Consider the following 15,238-nt stretch of genomic DNA (forward strand, 5'->3'; position numbering starts at 1 on the left):
TAGCTGCAACTGTACGAGAACAAAGCTCCGAGTCAAAGAAATATTTTGTTAAATTAATGTATTAATCTCAGAGGCAGATATACTACTAACTTTATCCAAGATTAAACCCTCAAACAACCATTGCAACGTTATTCTGGGTTCAATCAGCAAATTAGTAGCTACTCCCAATAAGGTCTACACTGATCAATTTCTCTCTTGAATAGGGTGAGTTTCCAGATCGTCTAAAAACAGATGAAATTACTCCTCTCCTAAAAAGCAATGATTGAATTCTGGCAACATTAACAACTTCTGTTCAGTCTCCACCCTGCCCCTCTTCTGCAAGATAATTGAAAGCTGTAATCTCACATCCAGGCAAACAACCTCCTTGACTCCCAACAATCCGGCTTCCATCAGGGCCACAGCACAGAGACTGCAAGTCTGCAGATCGTCTATGAATCCCTTTGCATCCTTAGCAATGGAAATTCCTTTCTTCTTGTACTCCCCAATCTTCCTGCTTCCTTTGGCACTGTCGGTCACCAGGTTTTGTGAAACACTCTTTAGCGGTGAATGGGTCTTGAAGGTGGAGTCCTAAACTGGTTCCCTTCATGCCAAGCAAGCCTCTTCAAAATAGTAAAAATCGGGAATGTAATCTCGAAGCCAGTTAGCCTACAGCAAGGATTCCCCCAAAGTTTGATTATTTCTTCACCCCACTCTAACCTCTATCTGGAACCCCTCTGCACGACCCTCAGGAACTATGGAATACTCTTCCATCTGTGTGCTGACAACACCCAAATCGACCTGAAGGGCTAATCCTCGGATTACTTTATCCTGTTATCCATCACCAAGAAAATAATGCATACTTCACTGGCGAAGAACTACCTCAAAATAAACCCAGTGAAAACAGAATTTATACTTATCTCTCCAAAGAAAGATAACCCATCAATTCAAGACTGGATTTCACTCCTCCCGACCTGAAGGGCAGTCCATCTATCATTCAGAATGCCAAATCATTGCAATTCACCCTTGACAGGCATCTGAACTTCGAGAGCCAAAAATCCTTCATGTCCTGTTCCAGCAAAATTTGCTCTGAAGAATCAGGCACCTCATCCCAGAACAGGGCATAAAATCAGTTGTCAAGCCGCTTGTCCTCTCCAGACTGGACTACTGAATGGCACACGCATCAGGCATCCCAAAAAGGACCACTCAGAGTAGTACCACATGTGGCTGTCTGCTTCGTAACAGTGCACAAAAACAACGCACAAGAAATTTGATTACATCACCCATATCCTTCTCTCCCTTCAGTGACTTCCCATAGAGACGAGAACACAATTTAAAATGGCATGCATCACTCATAAAGCACTTGATGTCTCTTCCCCCTCATACCTGGCTGAAAACTGAACATTTTAGGCACATACTGGGGCTTAAGAAGAAGTCAGACCGTCCACCCCCGAGAAGGAGTGTTGCATGACCCAGTCCTTCTCTGAAAGTCCCACAAGAATTTGGAGCTCCCTCCCTCCACACCTCTGCCTGACCACATATCACCACAGCTTAAAAAGAGACCTCAAAGCTGTCCTCTTTGAATGACTCTTGGGTTACCTCTCCATGCCTCCGCACACCCTTCCGGGTGGGCACCATAACTTTACCTGGCATGATATATCGACGAACCGTACATGTTACACCATGCATCCCTTTGGCTGATCCCACCGGCTCTTCATTGCTATGTTATGAGCATGTGTTCTACCCCCTTGTGAGGGGTACCCTGCAGCTCACTATTCATAGGGTAATTCTTTGTATTATTCACTTGTTTACTGATCTGTTTCTGTCCAATTGTAAAGCACGCTGGTGTCTACGCTATATAAAATCCCAAAAATAAATAAACATAAAAACTGGTGCTATGCTTGGAAATGCGTTGCAGTAATATCAACCCAATGTGCAGCAGCTCTATATGAAAATTTATCTTTTTACTGTGTTCTCCAAATTCCTTTGTGCTACGGGCTTGCAATATTTTGACCTCATCATTGGCTATGGCATGCAAAATGTGCTTAGGCACAGCAGTATATCTGACAGGCTAAGAGTTTCATTTCCAAATTGGCTTACCCGCCATACTGAATAAAGCAGTCTGTGTTTGCATGTGCGAAGTAGGAGTAAAATATATATTTCTCCCATCTACTTCTAGAGCGTGACATAAGATTTTTGATAGTTAATTTTCCCAAAAGCCATTGCTGCAAGATGGATTTCTGCTGTGTAAAAGTAAAACCTTTGACATTTAATTGAAACGTGGTACCAAAACCAAATTTGCAAGGTGTGCATAACGGGAATGATAAGCCTAGTATGTAAAGTCCTGCTATTTATCTACAAAGCTGTTATGGAATATTTAAATGTTCTGTCTGAGCTCAGTGGAAGTGTATTCCAATAAGCATGCGCATGTTCATTTGTCGTCAGATTTCTTTTTCACCTTGGTGAGCCTTTGCTTGTCAGTTGCCAATTCAATAGATGAGTCATATTGTGCCTAGAATCGTGGTGAGAAGACTTTGGGGCTTGTTAGAAATTGAGTTTCTGGTTGGCAGAGGTATGCACCCTGTCCAAGCAGGAACCACAATCCTAGTCAGGGTAGGTCAAAACACACCATAAATAAATCTGGGCTCACCCTCTGGTAGCTTGGCATAGAGCAGTCAAGCTTAACTCAGGAGGCAATGTGTACAATATTTGTGCAACACATCAAACAGTAACACAGTTAAAACACCACAAAAAACTCCACACCACTTTAGAACAAGCATTGGTATAGCCAATAGGTCTCGCCTTTGGGACCTTATAAGTGTTTAGCCATGCAACAGTTGCATAACTAAATACTTATAAGGTCCCAAAAGTGAGACCTATTGGCTATGCCAATGCTTGTTTCTGTTTATTACTGCTTTGTAGTAATGGCGGCACCCGTGCTTTAGCTTAAACATCTTAAGCTAAAGTTGGGTGCCGAGATTGCTTCTAAAGTAAAGAATTGTCTATTTCTTTACTTTTTAAGCAATCTCAGCACCCGACTTTAGCCTAAGATGTTTAAGCTAAAGCACAGGTGCCGCCATGACTACTTTGGGGCCGATTCCGATCCGGGTCGGAAAGCACTCCGACCGAGCCGGATCCGGAGTGTTTTCCGACCGAGCCGGAGTCCTACAGTCCGACCAAGCGAGTACGATGCAGCCGTATGCTGCCGGACTCGGTTTGGTCGGACTCCCATAAAAGTCAATGGGAGCCGGTCGTACGACGCGTACATGGGCTCCCATTGACTGAATGGGTACGTCGCGGACAAGGGCGCCCCCTTCAGTGGGTACATGTCAGTGCCATCCGCACCGTACATGCCTGTGTTGGGTCTCCCCCTGTGTCCGAGTCGTAGGGCTGCGGGTGACAGGGGGTCCGACGCGGACCCCCAAAGGCAACCACCCAGACAGTTCGCGAATCTATTGCACGCCACGGTTAGCTTACGACCGAGACGTGCGGAGCAGTTCGGACCCGAAACCGACTCGGTCGGTGAATTTCATGTAGCTCGCATCGTACTTGCTCGCTCATACAGGTGTACGAGTCGGCCGGCAAACACGTGTACGGCTCGTAGTTTTTCCGGCTGGATCGCGTTCGGTGTCCTTCCGACCCAGATCGGAATCGGCCCCATAGAAGTAATAAACAGAAAAACAAGCATTGGCCGCGCGCGCGAGACGCCATATGTGGTGGGGGAGGGGAAGAAACGGGAGTTGTGTGCGCGCACGGCCAAAGCTTGGAAAACAAGCATTGGCCGCGTGACGCGGGCTGGATTTGCCAATTGAAGTGCCTTGCACTTGGGAAACAGAATGCACCAGAACTTACTCTCCACCAATAGCAATAACTCCGGAAGTAACTTTGTCTCCAAGTCCCCCTCTCAGGAGATCAGCCATCTCCAGCAACTCTGGCTTCTCCAGGAAGTGTGCCGCACCACTTCTGCCACCAGTAATTCTTCAGCAATGTCTCCTTCTGCTCCTGATAGACCCATCAAAGCAGAAAAAAACTTCCCCAAATTCAAGAGCATTTTCTAAAAGAGATGTATATCAGATTCCGTTTCGGGGAAGATGTGCAGCAGCTCAGCAACAACCATGAAAGCTGCATTATTACTAACTGCCTGGTCAGACGACCCTGCAGGGAACTCCCAGAGACTCCATGGGAAGGAGGATGGCGTTGAGGAAAGAATTCTGAGGTCAGAGTAACAATCTCATCGCCACTGTAGCAACGACCAGAGCAGGTTTAGCCAGCCTGTTTAATATTCTTCATAAATGTTAGTTAAACATGACATTAAACCAAAATAGAGCGCCATGTTCAGTCTGTGTGCAGTGTGATTGAGCACTGACCTTTGGTTAAGTTACATCAGTGCTGCGCAGCCAGTAAATTGTTGATGTTTTTTAAGACCCAACAAATATATAAAAACAAGCATTGGCCACGCGCACGAGTCGCAATATGTGGTGGGGGTGAAGCAGGAGTTGTGTGCCCGCTCGGCCAAAGCTTGGAAAACAAACATTGGCCGTGCAACGCTGGTGGAAAAAGTGAAAGCTCCAGATGGCGCCTTGGGCGCTGAAAGCTGCCGGCTGCGCGCGTGCATGCTCGCGTGAACGCAAGCGCTAGGCCATGTGGCAGCACTTTCAAAACCCGTACACTAAATGTCTCAGCCAGACCAGCACATGCGCTGGAACAGGCGAGACCTAAAATTAGAGAATACACTTGTTAATGAGACAAGAACAAAACAACAAAAATCCAATCAGTAGATGTCGAGATATGGATTTTAAAAAAATAAATGCACAAATAGCACTTAGAAGCACTAAGGGGCACATGCATCAAGCATTTTGCCGGTCGCAAATGGCCCGATAAGCAAAATCGCCCCGTTTGCGACTAGTAAAATACATTTCCTGATGCATCAAAGGCCTTGTATTTGCAAAAGAGGTAATCACAATTTTTGCGATTACCTAATTTACGAATGCATTTAGAGAAGTGCAAATTGCAATTCCCTAAACGCGATGCATGTAGCATTGCCAAAATGCGACTTTGCATTTAGGAATCCCAAATTACTATCAATTTCAAGTTGATGGTAATTTGCAAATCCTTTGAAAAATGCACAAAAGTGAATTTTTCAAAGTGCCATGTGGCGCACACATATGCCCTTAGGGCAGGGGTCTTCAAACTGTGGGGCGCGACCCCTAGGGGGGCCGTGGAGCGATGCAAAGGGGGTCGCGCCTTCCCAGTCACACTTCTGCCCAGGCCCAAAGGCTTCAGCCCTCCCTCTTCCCCAGTCCTGTGTCCACTCTCAGCCCGGGCTGCTGCAGTGCAACTCGAGCTGCTGGGGGCTCAGCCAGTGGCGTAACACAGGCCCCCGCAGCCCCCGTGTTGCTGGGGGGGGTGGGGAAAGTTTCAGGGGGCCCCCCTCAGCACAGTCCAGTGAATGCCCAGTCACCAGAAACCCAAAACGGCTGCATTCTCATGCTAATGCCTAGCGCCTCGGGATAGGGGCTGATGGCTGAGTACCGGGCAAGGGGCTAGTCTGCACGTGCTGCTTCTCCATCCTGACAAACATTGGTGACACTTGATCCCCGGCCTCCTCAGGCTGAACAGGACACCCCACCGCCCCTAAAGCCGTTGTAAATATGTAACAATATTTAAGAGATTCGGACCGAGATTAGGCATGTTAATTATTATATCCGATCACATTTTAACAGTGCAAAAAAGTTTGGGGACGGGGGTTTGGTTAAGAAACCTGGGGTTTTTACATAGTGGCCCAATTGCGATCCAAAACAGGCCATGGGGCAGGGGGAGGCATTGGAAATTCCAAGGGCAGTGACATGGCTATGACAAATAAAAGGGTTTGCGTTGTTGCTTTGTTTGGTGAGGGGCTTATTTCTCCAGCAGCACCAAAAATCCGAAATACGGATTACTTCCGTCTCACTTGACTTGTGGCATTGCATCATGTTCGGTTGGAGATCAGGTCGGTAAAATAGCTATAATTATAATTTCGCAGAAATGCCCCTGTGAGATAAAAGGCCTGCACCGGAGAATACTAAGAAGTGCAGGTAAGCCTTATTAACCTTCACTTCCGGGTGAGTGGAGGGAGAGCAGGAAACTACGTCTCTAAATAAAGTGTAGATGAGTTTTTTACACATACGACGGAGCAGGTGAGCCAAGGCCAGGGAAGTGAGCCAAGAGTGTTAGCGCTGGAAATAAAACAACAGCCCAGGGAGGGCACAGACCAGCCTTGGCTGGTAATCCGAACCTGCCGTGATACACCAGTGCAGAGGACTCACTACGCGTGCTAGGGTCATGCACCCGGTCATTGGTGGAGTTGAACTTGCTTCACCCTCTTTATCAAAACTTAATTGGCAATTCATTGTGTCATAATGTAGCCCTTTGCCCGCTCTTGAAGAGATGGTGGCATGCACAAGCCTCTATTGCCAGTGTATGCACAAGCGTCTCTTGCCAGTGTGCTGGCACAGGCTTTGTGTGCTCTCCTTCGCAGCAATGGCAGCCCAATCTGTGCCCTAGCACAAGCCTGTCCTACTACTAGGGGATAGAACTGAGTCCATCTGGAAAGAACCAGAAGGGGTGATGGAGAGAGGGACATTGGCACTGACTGGCACAGGTGCTTTGGACTTCAGTGAAACTCCCTGGGGGAGAGTGCATCTTCTGAGGGCATCTGTGTGACACAGCAGCACTGTCTGGAGTCAGCTAGGAACAGTCTCAGGGGAAACAAACGCTGGCTGGAAGGAGGCCCAGATACCCTGGAGGTCCCACCCAGCTGAAGCCCCACTGGAGGTAGAAATCTGCAAGAGTGAGGCAGGGATACCCTGGAGGTCCCACCCAGCTGAAGCCCCACTGGAGGTAGAGATCTGCAAGAGTGAGGCAGAGATACCCTGGAGGTCCCACACAGCTGAAGCCACACTGGAGGTAGATATCTGCAAGAGTGAGGCAGAGATAACCTGGAGGTCCCACCCAGCTGAAGCCCCACTGGAGGTAGAGATCTGCAAGAGTGAGACAGAGATACCCTGGAGGTCCCACCCAGCTGAAGCCCCACTGGAGGTAGAGATTTGTAAGAGGGAGGCAAAGATACCCTGGAGGTCCCACCCAGCTGAAGCCCCACTGGAGGTAGACATCTGTAAGAGGGAGGCAGAGAGGCACTGGAAGTCCCACCCAGCTGGAGGCACAGGCCTGCAGGATGGTGGTGCAGTGGAGCAACAAAGGCCCCCGCAGCCCCCGGCGGTGCGGGGGGGCTGAGTTGCATGGGGGGGTACTCTTGTTCGAGAGCTCCTGGTAAAATCCAGAGCGGGGGCCCCTCCATGCACCTTGCAGAGGGCCTCCTCAAATTTTGTTACGCCACTGGGCTCAGCTGGGCAGTGTCTGGAGTCTTATCTCCAGCAGGCCCAAGTTTTTCACAGGTCTTTAAAGACCATTTGCATATTTACACGCCTTTGTAAACGGGTTACAGAGGCTTAGTTTTTTCCTGGTTCCAGTACCCTCTGGGTCCCCACTCTGCCTATTCCTTACATTTGTATTTTACATTTACTGCTGTAGTGTGAGAATGCATTTCATGAAAAGGAATATAAGTAGGGTTGCCAAAGCAATATGTCTGCTGCGTTTTGTTTAAAGAGCCTGCAAAGACCTCCTCTTGACACTAAATAGATTTATAAATAAGAAACTATGTATGCATCGTTATGTGACTTTTCTGTCTTTGTTCTTTATCAGTCATGGATCATTGAGGCAGCCCTAGAACACAATTAAAAGTGCTTTCTATATATATTTGCTGTTTGAAGTACGCACAGATAGGTGCTGAAAATATGGCTTTAGGTGACAGCTTATTTTTTTACCGTTTGGGCCATCAAAATAATGAGCTGGCAACCCTAACCATAGGACTGGAAGTTTGTTGAAGGATCAGCACTTTATTTATTTCCTCCACCCTCTATTCCCGATTAATGCCATAATAGCAATAGTTTAACTTAGATCTTAAACCCTATGCCGCCGTCCATAACATGCTGAGTTACTTCAAGTGTCTGGGAATGCACTCTGCATTCAGACAACTCACTCATTCGCGCCCTTCACTCTCACGCTCACTCTGCACTCACAGCGATCACAATGCACTCACAATGAATGTGTGCTACCTCACCCTGCAGTCACACAAGCACACTACTCATCCTGCACTCATGTGACACTTCTCTCACCTGTCCCCCTCACTGCTCAATATGAAACTCACTCAAACAAGCCCATCAGTAATCATACATTAATTCGTCCCATTCTGAACTTGCATCCGCACCCAAATTCATACGCCACCTCACTCACCCTGCAGTCACTCCTCTTACCCTACTCTCACACTGTTGCATCACTCACTCTGCACTCACATGGGCACTCTTGTCACCCACACAGTGCGGAGGGTTAATGTACCTGCTACAAAGAATATGTACCATGCAGAACACAGAAATGTGTTTGAGTAAACTGTGAGTAGCGCTATAAAAAAATGAAATGTTTGTCAGAAAGGTGCTATAGAGAGATGAGGTGCATTGTTGGTGAGTGGCAGTGAAGGTATTCATGGAGAAGGAGGAAACAGGGGTGGGGCACCAAAAAAGACTGTTGCACCGTGTGCGACCAGTGTTGGGCCGGGCTGGAAGTGTAAGCCCCCTCATCCGAAGTTCTGGTCTAGTGACTCCCCTGCTTCTGCCTATTATTATTATTTACATTTGTAGTGCGCTACAGTTACCAAAAGATGTCTTGGGGCTAATAACCATCTGCTGCCTGAAGGCAAATGAGAAACACACAGAAGGAGAAGAAGAACCAGCCAAATGGGGTAACCTACAGAGCATAGAGAAAGGTTTTTATATCTTCCTAAAGGATAATATATTCTTGGTGGAACGAAGCAAAGGAGGATGCAAGTTCCATAACTGCGCAGCCTGCACCAAAACAGCGAGAAAGACAACTCATGCCTTCTTGAATTAGGGAACAATAAGCAGAGTGGCACAGGCCGAGAGGAGCATACGGGTCCGACCCGTATGCTTGGTGAGGAGAGATGTGAGAGGACAGCAAGGGAGTGAGAGAATTCGATTGAAGAGGTCAGGGATGAGGAGAAATGTGAATTGCCGAAGAGAAGTGTGGACACGCAAGAAGTGAGTTTGAACCAAAGGTGAGGGCTTCTGTTAGAACAAAGGGGAGATGTGAAAGATGAATGGGGGGACTGGAGAGGTGTAAGATACAAATAGACAAAAATTTGAATGGAGAGACAAGGTGAATGAGAAGTGCTGAGGGGCACGGGAGGTGACGGGCCAGTGAGTCCATGAGATAAATGCGAGAGACTATAAGAGATGAGGGCCGTGAAAATACAGAATGGCAAGAGGTGATTAAAGGTGAAGTGAGAGGTTGAATGGGGAGAGTTCAGAAGTTGTAAAAAGGGGTGAAAGAAAATGGCCTGCAAAGTGAGAGAGGGATCCGGTGTTAGGAGAGGAGAGAGGGATGGAAGGGAGGGGGTGAGAGGAAAGCTGCATTGGTAAACTGTTTAACTCTGCACAAAACCGCCAGGGTTTTAAGGGACCCGTGCTTCTCCTGGCCCAGGCTAGGTGAGCTTGCAATGTGGCAGCACGTATTCCTGCAGAGTGGAAGGCCCTTCACAAAGGTTGACTCGAAATCTTTCTGATGTTAATTGATGTATTTTGGTTATAAACTGGTACTGATGGGGTGAAATCTTTCCTCAGTGTTACTGTGTGTAAAAAATGTCAAAATAATGAAGCAATGCTGTCCCACAATACGTGGCATCACATAACATCTTTTACATTTTCTTCCCACACAATTTAGTCAAGCCTGTCGCGTAATTTGGTCCTCACCTGCCTCATAATTCCAGCAGCCCTGCCTACAGGTTTAGAAATTTTTGTCAGGACGGGGTCCTTACGCCTCAAAATGTTGACAGGGGGGTCTCAGCATCCAAAAGTTTTGAAGACCTCTGCCTTAGGGCAAGTGTGTGCACCACATGTGCACACTTACCTTTTTGGGGAGTGCATTAGGTGGGCCTTAGGCCCCTAAGCACCCTTGCAATTGCATTCACAATTTGTGATTACCAATTTGGTAATCACAAATTGTGAATGCATTCCCATTCATTCCTATTCAAATTGCAATTCACTATTAGGGAATGTTAAGGATTCGCAAAAATATTTGCGAATCCTTCATGCATAGGCATTTGTGATTACCAAATAGTGAGTCATTAAAATTCGCTATTTGGTAATCGCAAATGATTACCTTGATGCATGTCCCCCTAAGTGCTTAAAGAGGAAATTGGTTGCTCTGGACCGGGACAAAGTCAAGAGTTCAGACCAACCGCAATGGAGTGTGGGCTTGATGCAGGACCCAAGCAGTGCCCGCTGAGCAAAAGTACATTGATCCTGATTGCAAGCAACGAGATGCGGTGTGCAGCCAAGCGATGTATAGTTGATCCTCATACAGTTGGGGTGATGCGCCAGATTCCTCCATGCAGCGGCAGTAATGCGTTGGTTCCATAAGTGATGGGCCGATTCCAAGGTTTGGCTGTTCCAAATGCACTGCGCCGGGTGCCTCCAAGATGTAGAGGCGATGAGTCAATCTTCTTCACATAGTAGCAGCGATGGGTCAGCTCCAAAGCAGTGATTCCGGAGGGGATGAAGCGGTTTCAAGTGCGATGCATCGATCTAGTTCCCACAACAGTGGCAACGCAGTGGTTCCAGTCAGCTCAATAGTGACGATGCGTGGGTTCTGACAGATACAGCACTTATTACTCACTTCAAAGGGCCCAGGACACGGTTGGCACCAGTTAGCAGAGCAAGAGTTGCAGCAAGCAAAGTCCAGAGGCAGGTTGGAGGTTGGAGGGAAGTCTTTGAAATTCCCGAAACTTCAGAACAGGAGGCATGTCAACAAGCCCTTGGATATAGTTAGGTTATCGGATATAGAGATGCAGGTCCAGTCCTTCTTGCTCTCAGGCAAGAGGGCAGCAGGCCAGGAGAGCAGTAGTACCTTCAGCAGCACAGCAGTCCTTCTTCCCGGTAGAATGTCCTCAGTTCCAGAAGTGTTCTGAGTTTGTGGTGTCAGAGGCCCAGTTGGCCATTTGAAATGGGGGAGACTTCAAAGAGATGCATTTGAAGCACACATGTACCTGCCTTTCCTGCTCTGACTCTAGACTCACTACAAGGGGGTATGCATCCCTTTTTGTGGTGATAGGGCACAGCCCTTTCAGGTGTGGCAGTTCCTCCCATCCATCCAGTCCAGGATGGCCCATCAGGATGTGGATGGCCCATCAGTCACACCTATGCTCCCGAGAGGGAATTCACAAAGCCAGCTGTCATCCACCCCAGACGTGTATTCAGAGACAAGCAGAAGGCACCAAATGGTTATAGTAAGAAAATGTCAACTTTCTAAAAGGGGCATTTGCCGAATTGCAATTTAAAATCCAACTTCACCATAAGTTGTGTTTTGAATTTGGATTCTAGATACACCAAATGTGGGGTTCCAAGCTCTTTCCAATTGGAAATGACACTTATAAAATGTAATAAGGCAACCCCAATGTTATCATATGGGAGAGAGAGACATTGCAGTAGTAAAAAACATATTTAGAAGTATTTCACTACCAGGACATGTAAAACGTAAATAGTGTGTGCCCTACTTTTTAAATACACTGCACCCATCCATGGGGTAACTTTTATGTAATAAAAAGGAAGGATTTGGCCTGGCAAGCAGGTTAACTTGTCAGGTCAACATGTCAGTTTAAACCTGCACCACAGGCCATTCGGAGGAAGGCCTGAGACGTGTTTACAGGGCTACTTAAGTGGATACAATCCTTGCTGCAAGCCCACTAGTAGCATATACTTTACAGGTCCTTGGCACATGCAGTGCACTTTACGAGGGGCGTAGAAGTAAATTAAATATGCCAATTGTGTATAAGCCAATATTACCATGTTTCAAGTATAGAGAACATGCACTTTTCTTTTGATAAGCAATTTTATTGTTTTGACAATAAACAACATCAGCAAATCAGCATTGGACACTGAGGATAATAATGCACAGTCAAATGCATGCTCAGTCCATAACGTCCAACCCCCTAAGGTACAAATGGATATATGCATTGTGCACACGACTTTGACTACTCCATGGCACCCAGCCATTTGGCCCATACCCTGCAATACTTCTTCGGACAACCTTGCGCTTCGTACATAGTTTTTTCGTGCGCTGCGCACCACTCCACCCCCTCCGCCACCTCCCAGAGCAAGGCGGATCTGAGCACCTCCAAGAAGCAGCTATGTCTCGCTTGGCCACTGCCATTGCCATGTTGAAAAACAATTTTTCATTTCTAGACCCATACAGCACATCCGTAATCCCAAGGAGAGAGTGTCGTGGGTCATGAGGGACTTCCCACCCCAAGATTTCTGTTAGCTCCTCCTCAATTTCACCCCAGAACCGTACCAAATGAGGACATGCCCACACAATATGGAAAAAATCAGCCGGGTCTTGACCGCACCTAGTGCAGGAAGCGCTTGGGTAAAAACACACTCGATGGAGGCGTACTGGCGTTAGGTAAGCGGCGTGCAAATAGTATAGTGGGATCAAGCGTAGTTTAGCTGATGCAGTAACCGTCTTTGGTGGCATGAGAGCATCACTCCAATCTTCTTCATCTGGAGTACCCACCCACCCACTCCTCCCAATGACTTCTAAGCCGATCCCGTGAGGTCGGGTTGTTATTAACCAGAGTCCGGTAAATGCGGGAGATACCCCCCGTCCCCGGTCACCCAACATAGACTGCGCTTCGGGAGGGCTGTACTCCGGGATCCGTGTGTCTTCCGATATGTGTACATGGAGGGCATATCGCAGCAGCAAATATTTGTAAAATTGTGATGGGTGCAGGGAATATTGGGTCCGGAGGTTTTGGAAGGAACGCATATGACCGCTCGCCCGCACATCCCCCATTTGTGAGATCTCTATAAGGTCCCACGACCTAAATCCTTGCAAACCGCTGACCTCTCGGAGCCAAGTGCCATGCCAGAGAGGCGTGCACTGAGTCAGCTTGTGTGTCCATTGAGTATGATGCAGAACAGCCCGCCAGGCCAGCAGCGCGGAGTGCGTTTCTTCTGGTAAAAAGGATGGAATGGACTCCCCGTACAACAGCGACTGAAGTTTGGGCAAACCAAGTATGCTCAGTTCAAGCCAGAACGAAGAGAAGGGGCGAAAGGGGGAAACCTTGTCTCGTTCCTTTGAATGGGGAAGGCCTCTGATAAGACTCCATTGACTAAGACTCGCGTCTGGGCATAGAGAACGCGTACCAGACTACGGAAGTGGGGGCCAAAACCCATCGTGATCAACACGTTGTCTAGGTACCTCCGGTCCACCGAATCGAAGGCCTTTTCGAAATCTACGAGGAGGATTGCTAAATAGGGGGTGAGCAAATGACGGTGAGCCAGGGCCAAGTGCAGTCTCCGGAGACAGTGCCTAGTACCATGCGTGGGCATGAACCTGCATTGGTCTGGGTGAACCAATGTGGACAGGTGGGCTTCAGTCGCTGTGTGAGAATTATGGCGTAAAGTTTAACCTCCGTGTTTATAAGAGAGATGGGATGGTATTCAAGTACATCGACAAGATGGCGGTTGAGATTTTGGGAGAACCACGATGGTGGCCATATCCGTCTCGGGCGGGAAGGGACCTTTCTCCAAAGCCTCGTCGAACACGTTTGCAAGGTGTGGGATGAGAGTCTCATGATACAGAGCATAGTATTTCTGGTGGAGGCCGTCAGGGCCAGGGGTCTTGCCTGAATCAGTCAGTGTTATGGCATCGCTAATCTCTTCACGGGTGATAGGGCGGTCTAGATCAGCCTGCGCAGCCAAACCCAGTTGGGGTAGGTGAGCACAACCCATATCTAATAAAGCGGGGAGCGACAGTACCGGGGTCCTTTCTGCATAGAGCTGGCGTTAGTAGGAGGCGAAGGCGTGGGCCATTGCCACCGCGGATCGGTACGTCGACCCATCCGGGTCCACTATTTCGGGGATAACGCAGTTCGCCCTAGGGTACATAGCTAGTCTGTGGAGAAGTGTGCCATTCTTATCACCCCAGCCGTATACTCTTGCTACCGAGGATCTCCAGAGGAGCTTGGCGGCATCCAGTGAAAGCTGATTGATCTCCGTCCAAAGATGGGTGAGTTGTCGTTCTCGGGAAGTGTCATCGGCAGTAGGAGGGGATTGCTCGAGGTGCAGTGCTTGCGCCTCCAGCGAGGTGATCTGCTGCAACTGCGCCTGTTGCTGATGCTTGAGTTGGCCCTTAGCGAAGCCTCGGATGGTGGCCTTGCCCGCCTCCCACAGAGTACCTGGGGAGGACACCGATCCGTCATTGGTCAGGAATCACTGTTTAAGCTCCATCCCCACCACCTTCCTAAATTTTTTATCTTGAAGGAACCAGACATTCATCCTCCACGTCGGGCGTGCCAAGGGGGGAGCCCCCGAGCTAAGAATCACTGGAGAATGGTCGGAGATACCCCTTGGAAGGATACGGACGTTTCGAATCCCAATGCAGTCAGTCGAAGGGACAAAAATTGCATCTATGCACGCCTGCATGTGGTGTGCTGCAGAGGTGTGAGTGAACTGTTTGGTGTGAGGGTGCCAGGTGCGCCATGAATCACACAGGCGCAGAGATTCGTACCAATTTGTTAATTGTTTCTCTTGCGCAAGTCTAGTGGTAGACGGGGGACCTGTTGTGTCATGGTGCGGAGAGGAAACAGCGTTGAAATCGCCCCCGATAATAGTGGGACACAAGGGCAGGGTGGCCAGCAGGGTGGTGGAGTGTTTCAGGGTCGTCGTGAGCATCGAAGGTGGTGAGTACATGGACACAAGGTTAAGGGGATTACCACACAGCAAGCCTGGGGGCCCTGAATAACCTGAATAACCTGTTTGAGCACAAAGGGAAGGGCGCACTTCAACAGGATGGCCACTCCGCGGGAGCCCCGGGCGAAGCCAGAGTGGCACAATCTGTCATATCCATAGCGTGCTAAGAAGGGACAGTGGTTACCCATCAAATGCATCTCCTGAAGCAGGAGCCCCTCTATACCGAGGGGTTGTGCAAAGCGTAGGACAGCCATTTGTTTAAGTCGGTCTAGGAGGCCATTAAACTTCCAGGACAGAACGTGATGGGAGGCCCTCAGAACAGTCAGTCATGGTGGCTGGTGGTCGGTGTAGCGGTGTATGTCACTACGGAGAGTCATGAATACGCACGGGGGCTCGCGCCA

At 48.4% G+C, this 15,238-nt stretch overlaps 1 protein-coding gene across 1 annotated transcript in view; it reads right to left on the bottom strand.

The window, feature by feature from the left end:
• Window positions 1–15,238, bottom strand: part of CNTNAP2 (contactin associated protein 2) — a 2,761,105-nt gene that overhangs the window by 1,292,435 nt on the left and 1,453,432 nt on the right. The gene's annotated exons all lie outside the window — the stretch shown is intronic.

The sequence above is a fragment of the Triturus cristatus genome, chromosome 10 (genome assembly GCF_964204655.1).
Source record: "Triturus cristatus chromosome 10, aTriCri1.1, whole genome shotgun sequence".
Classification (NCBI taxonomy): Eukaryota; Metazoa; Chordata; class Amphibia; order Caudata; family Salamandridae; genus Triturus; species Triturus cristatus.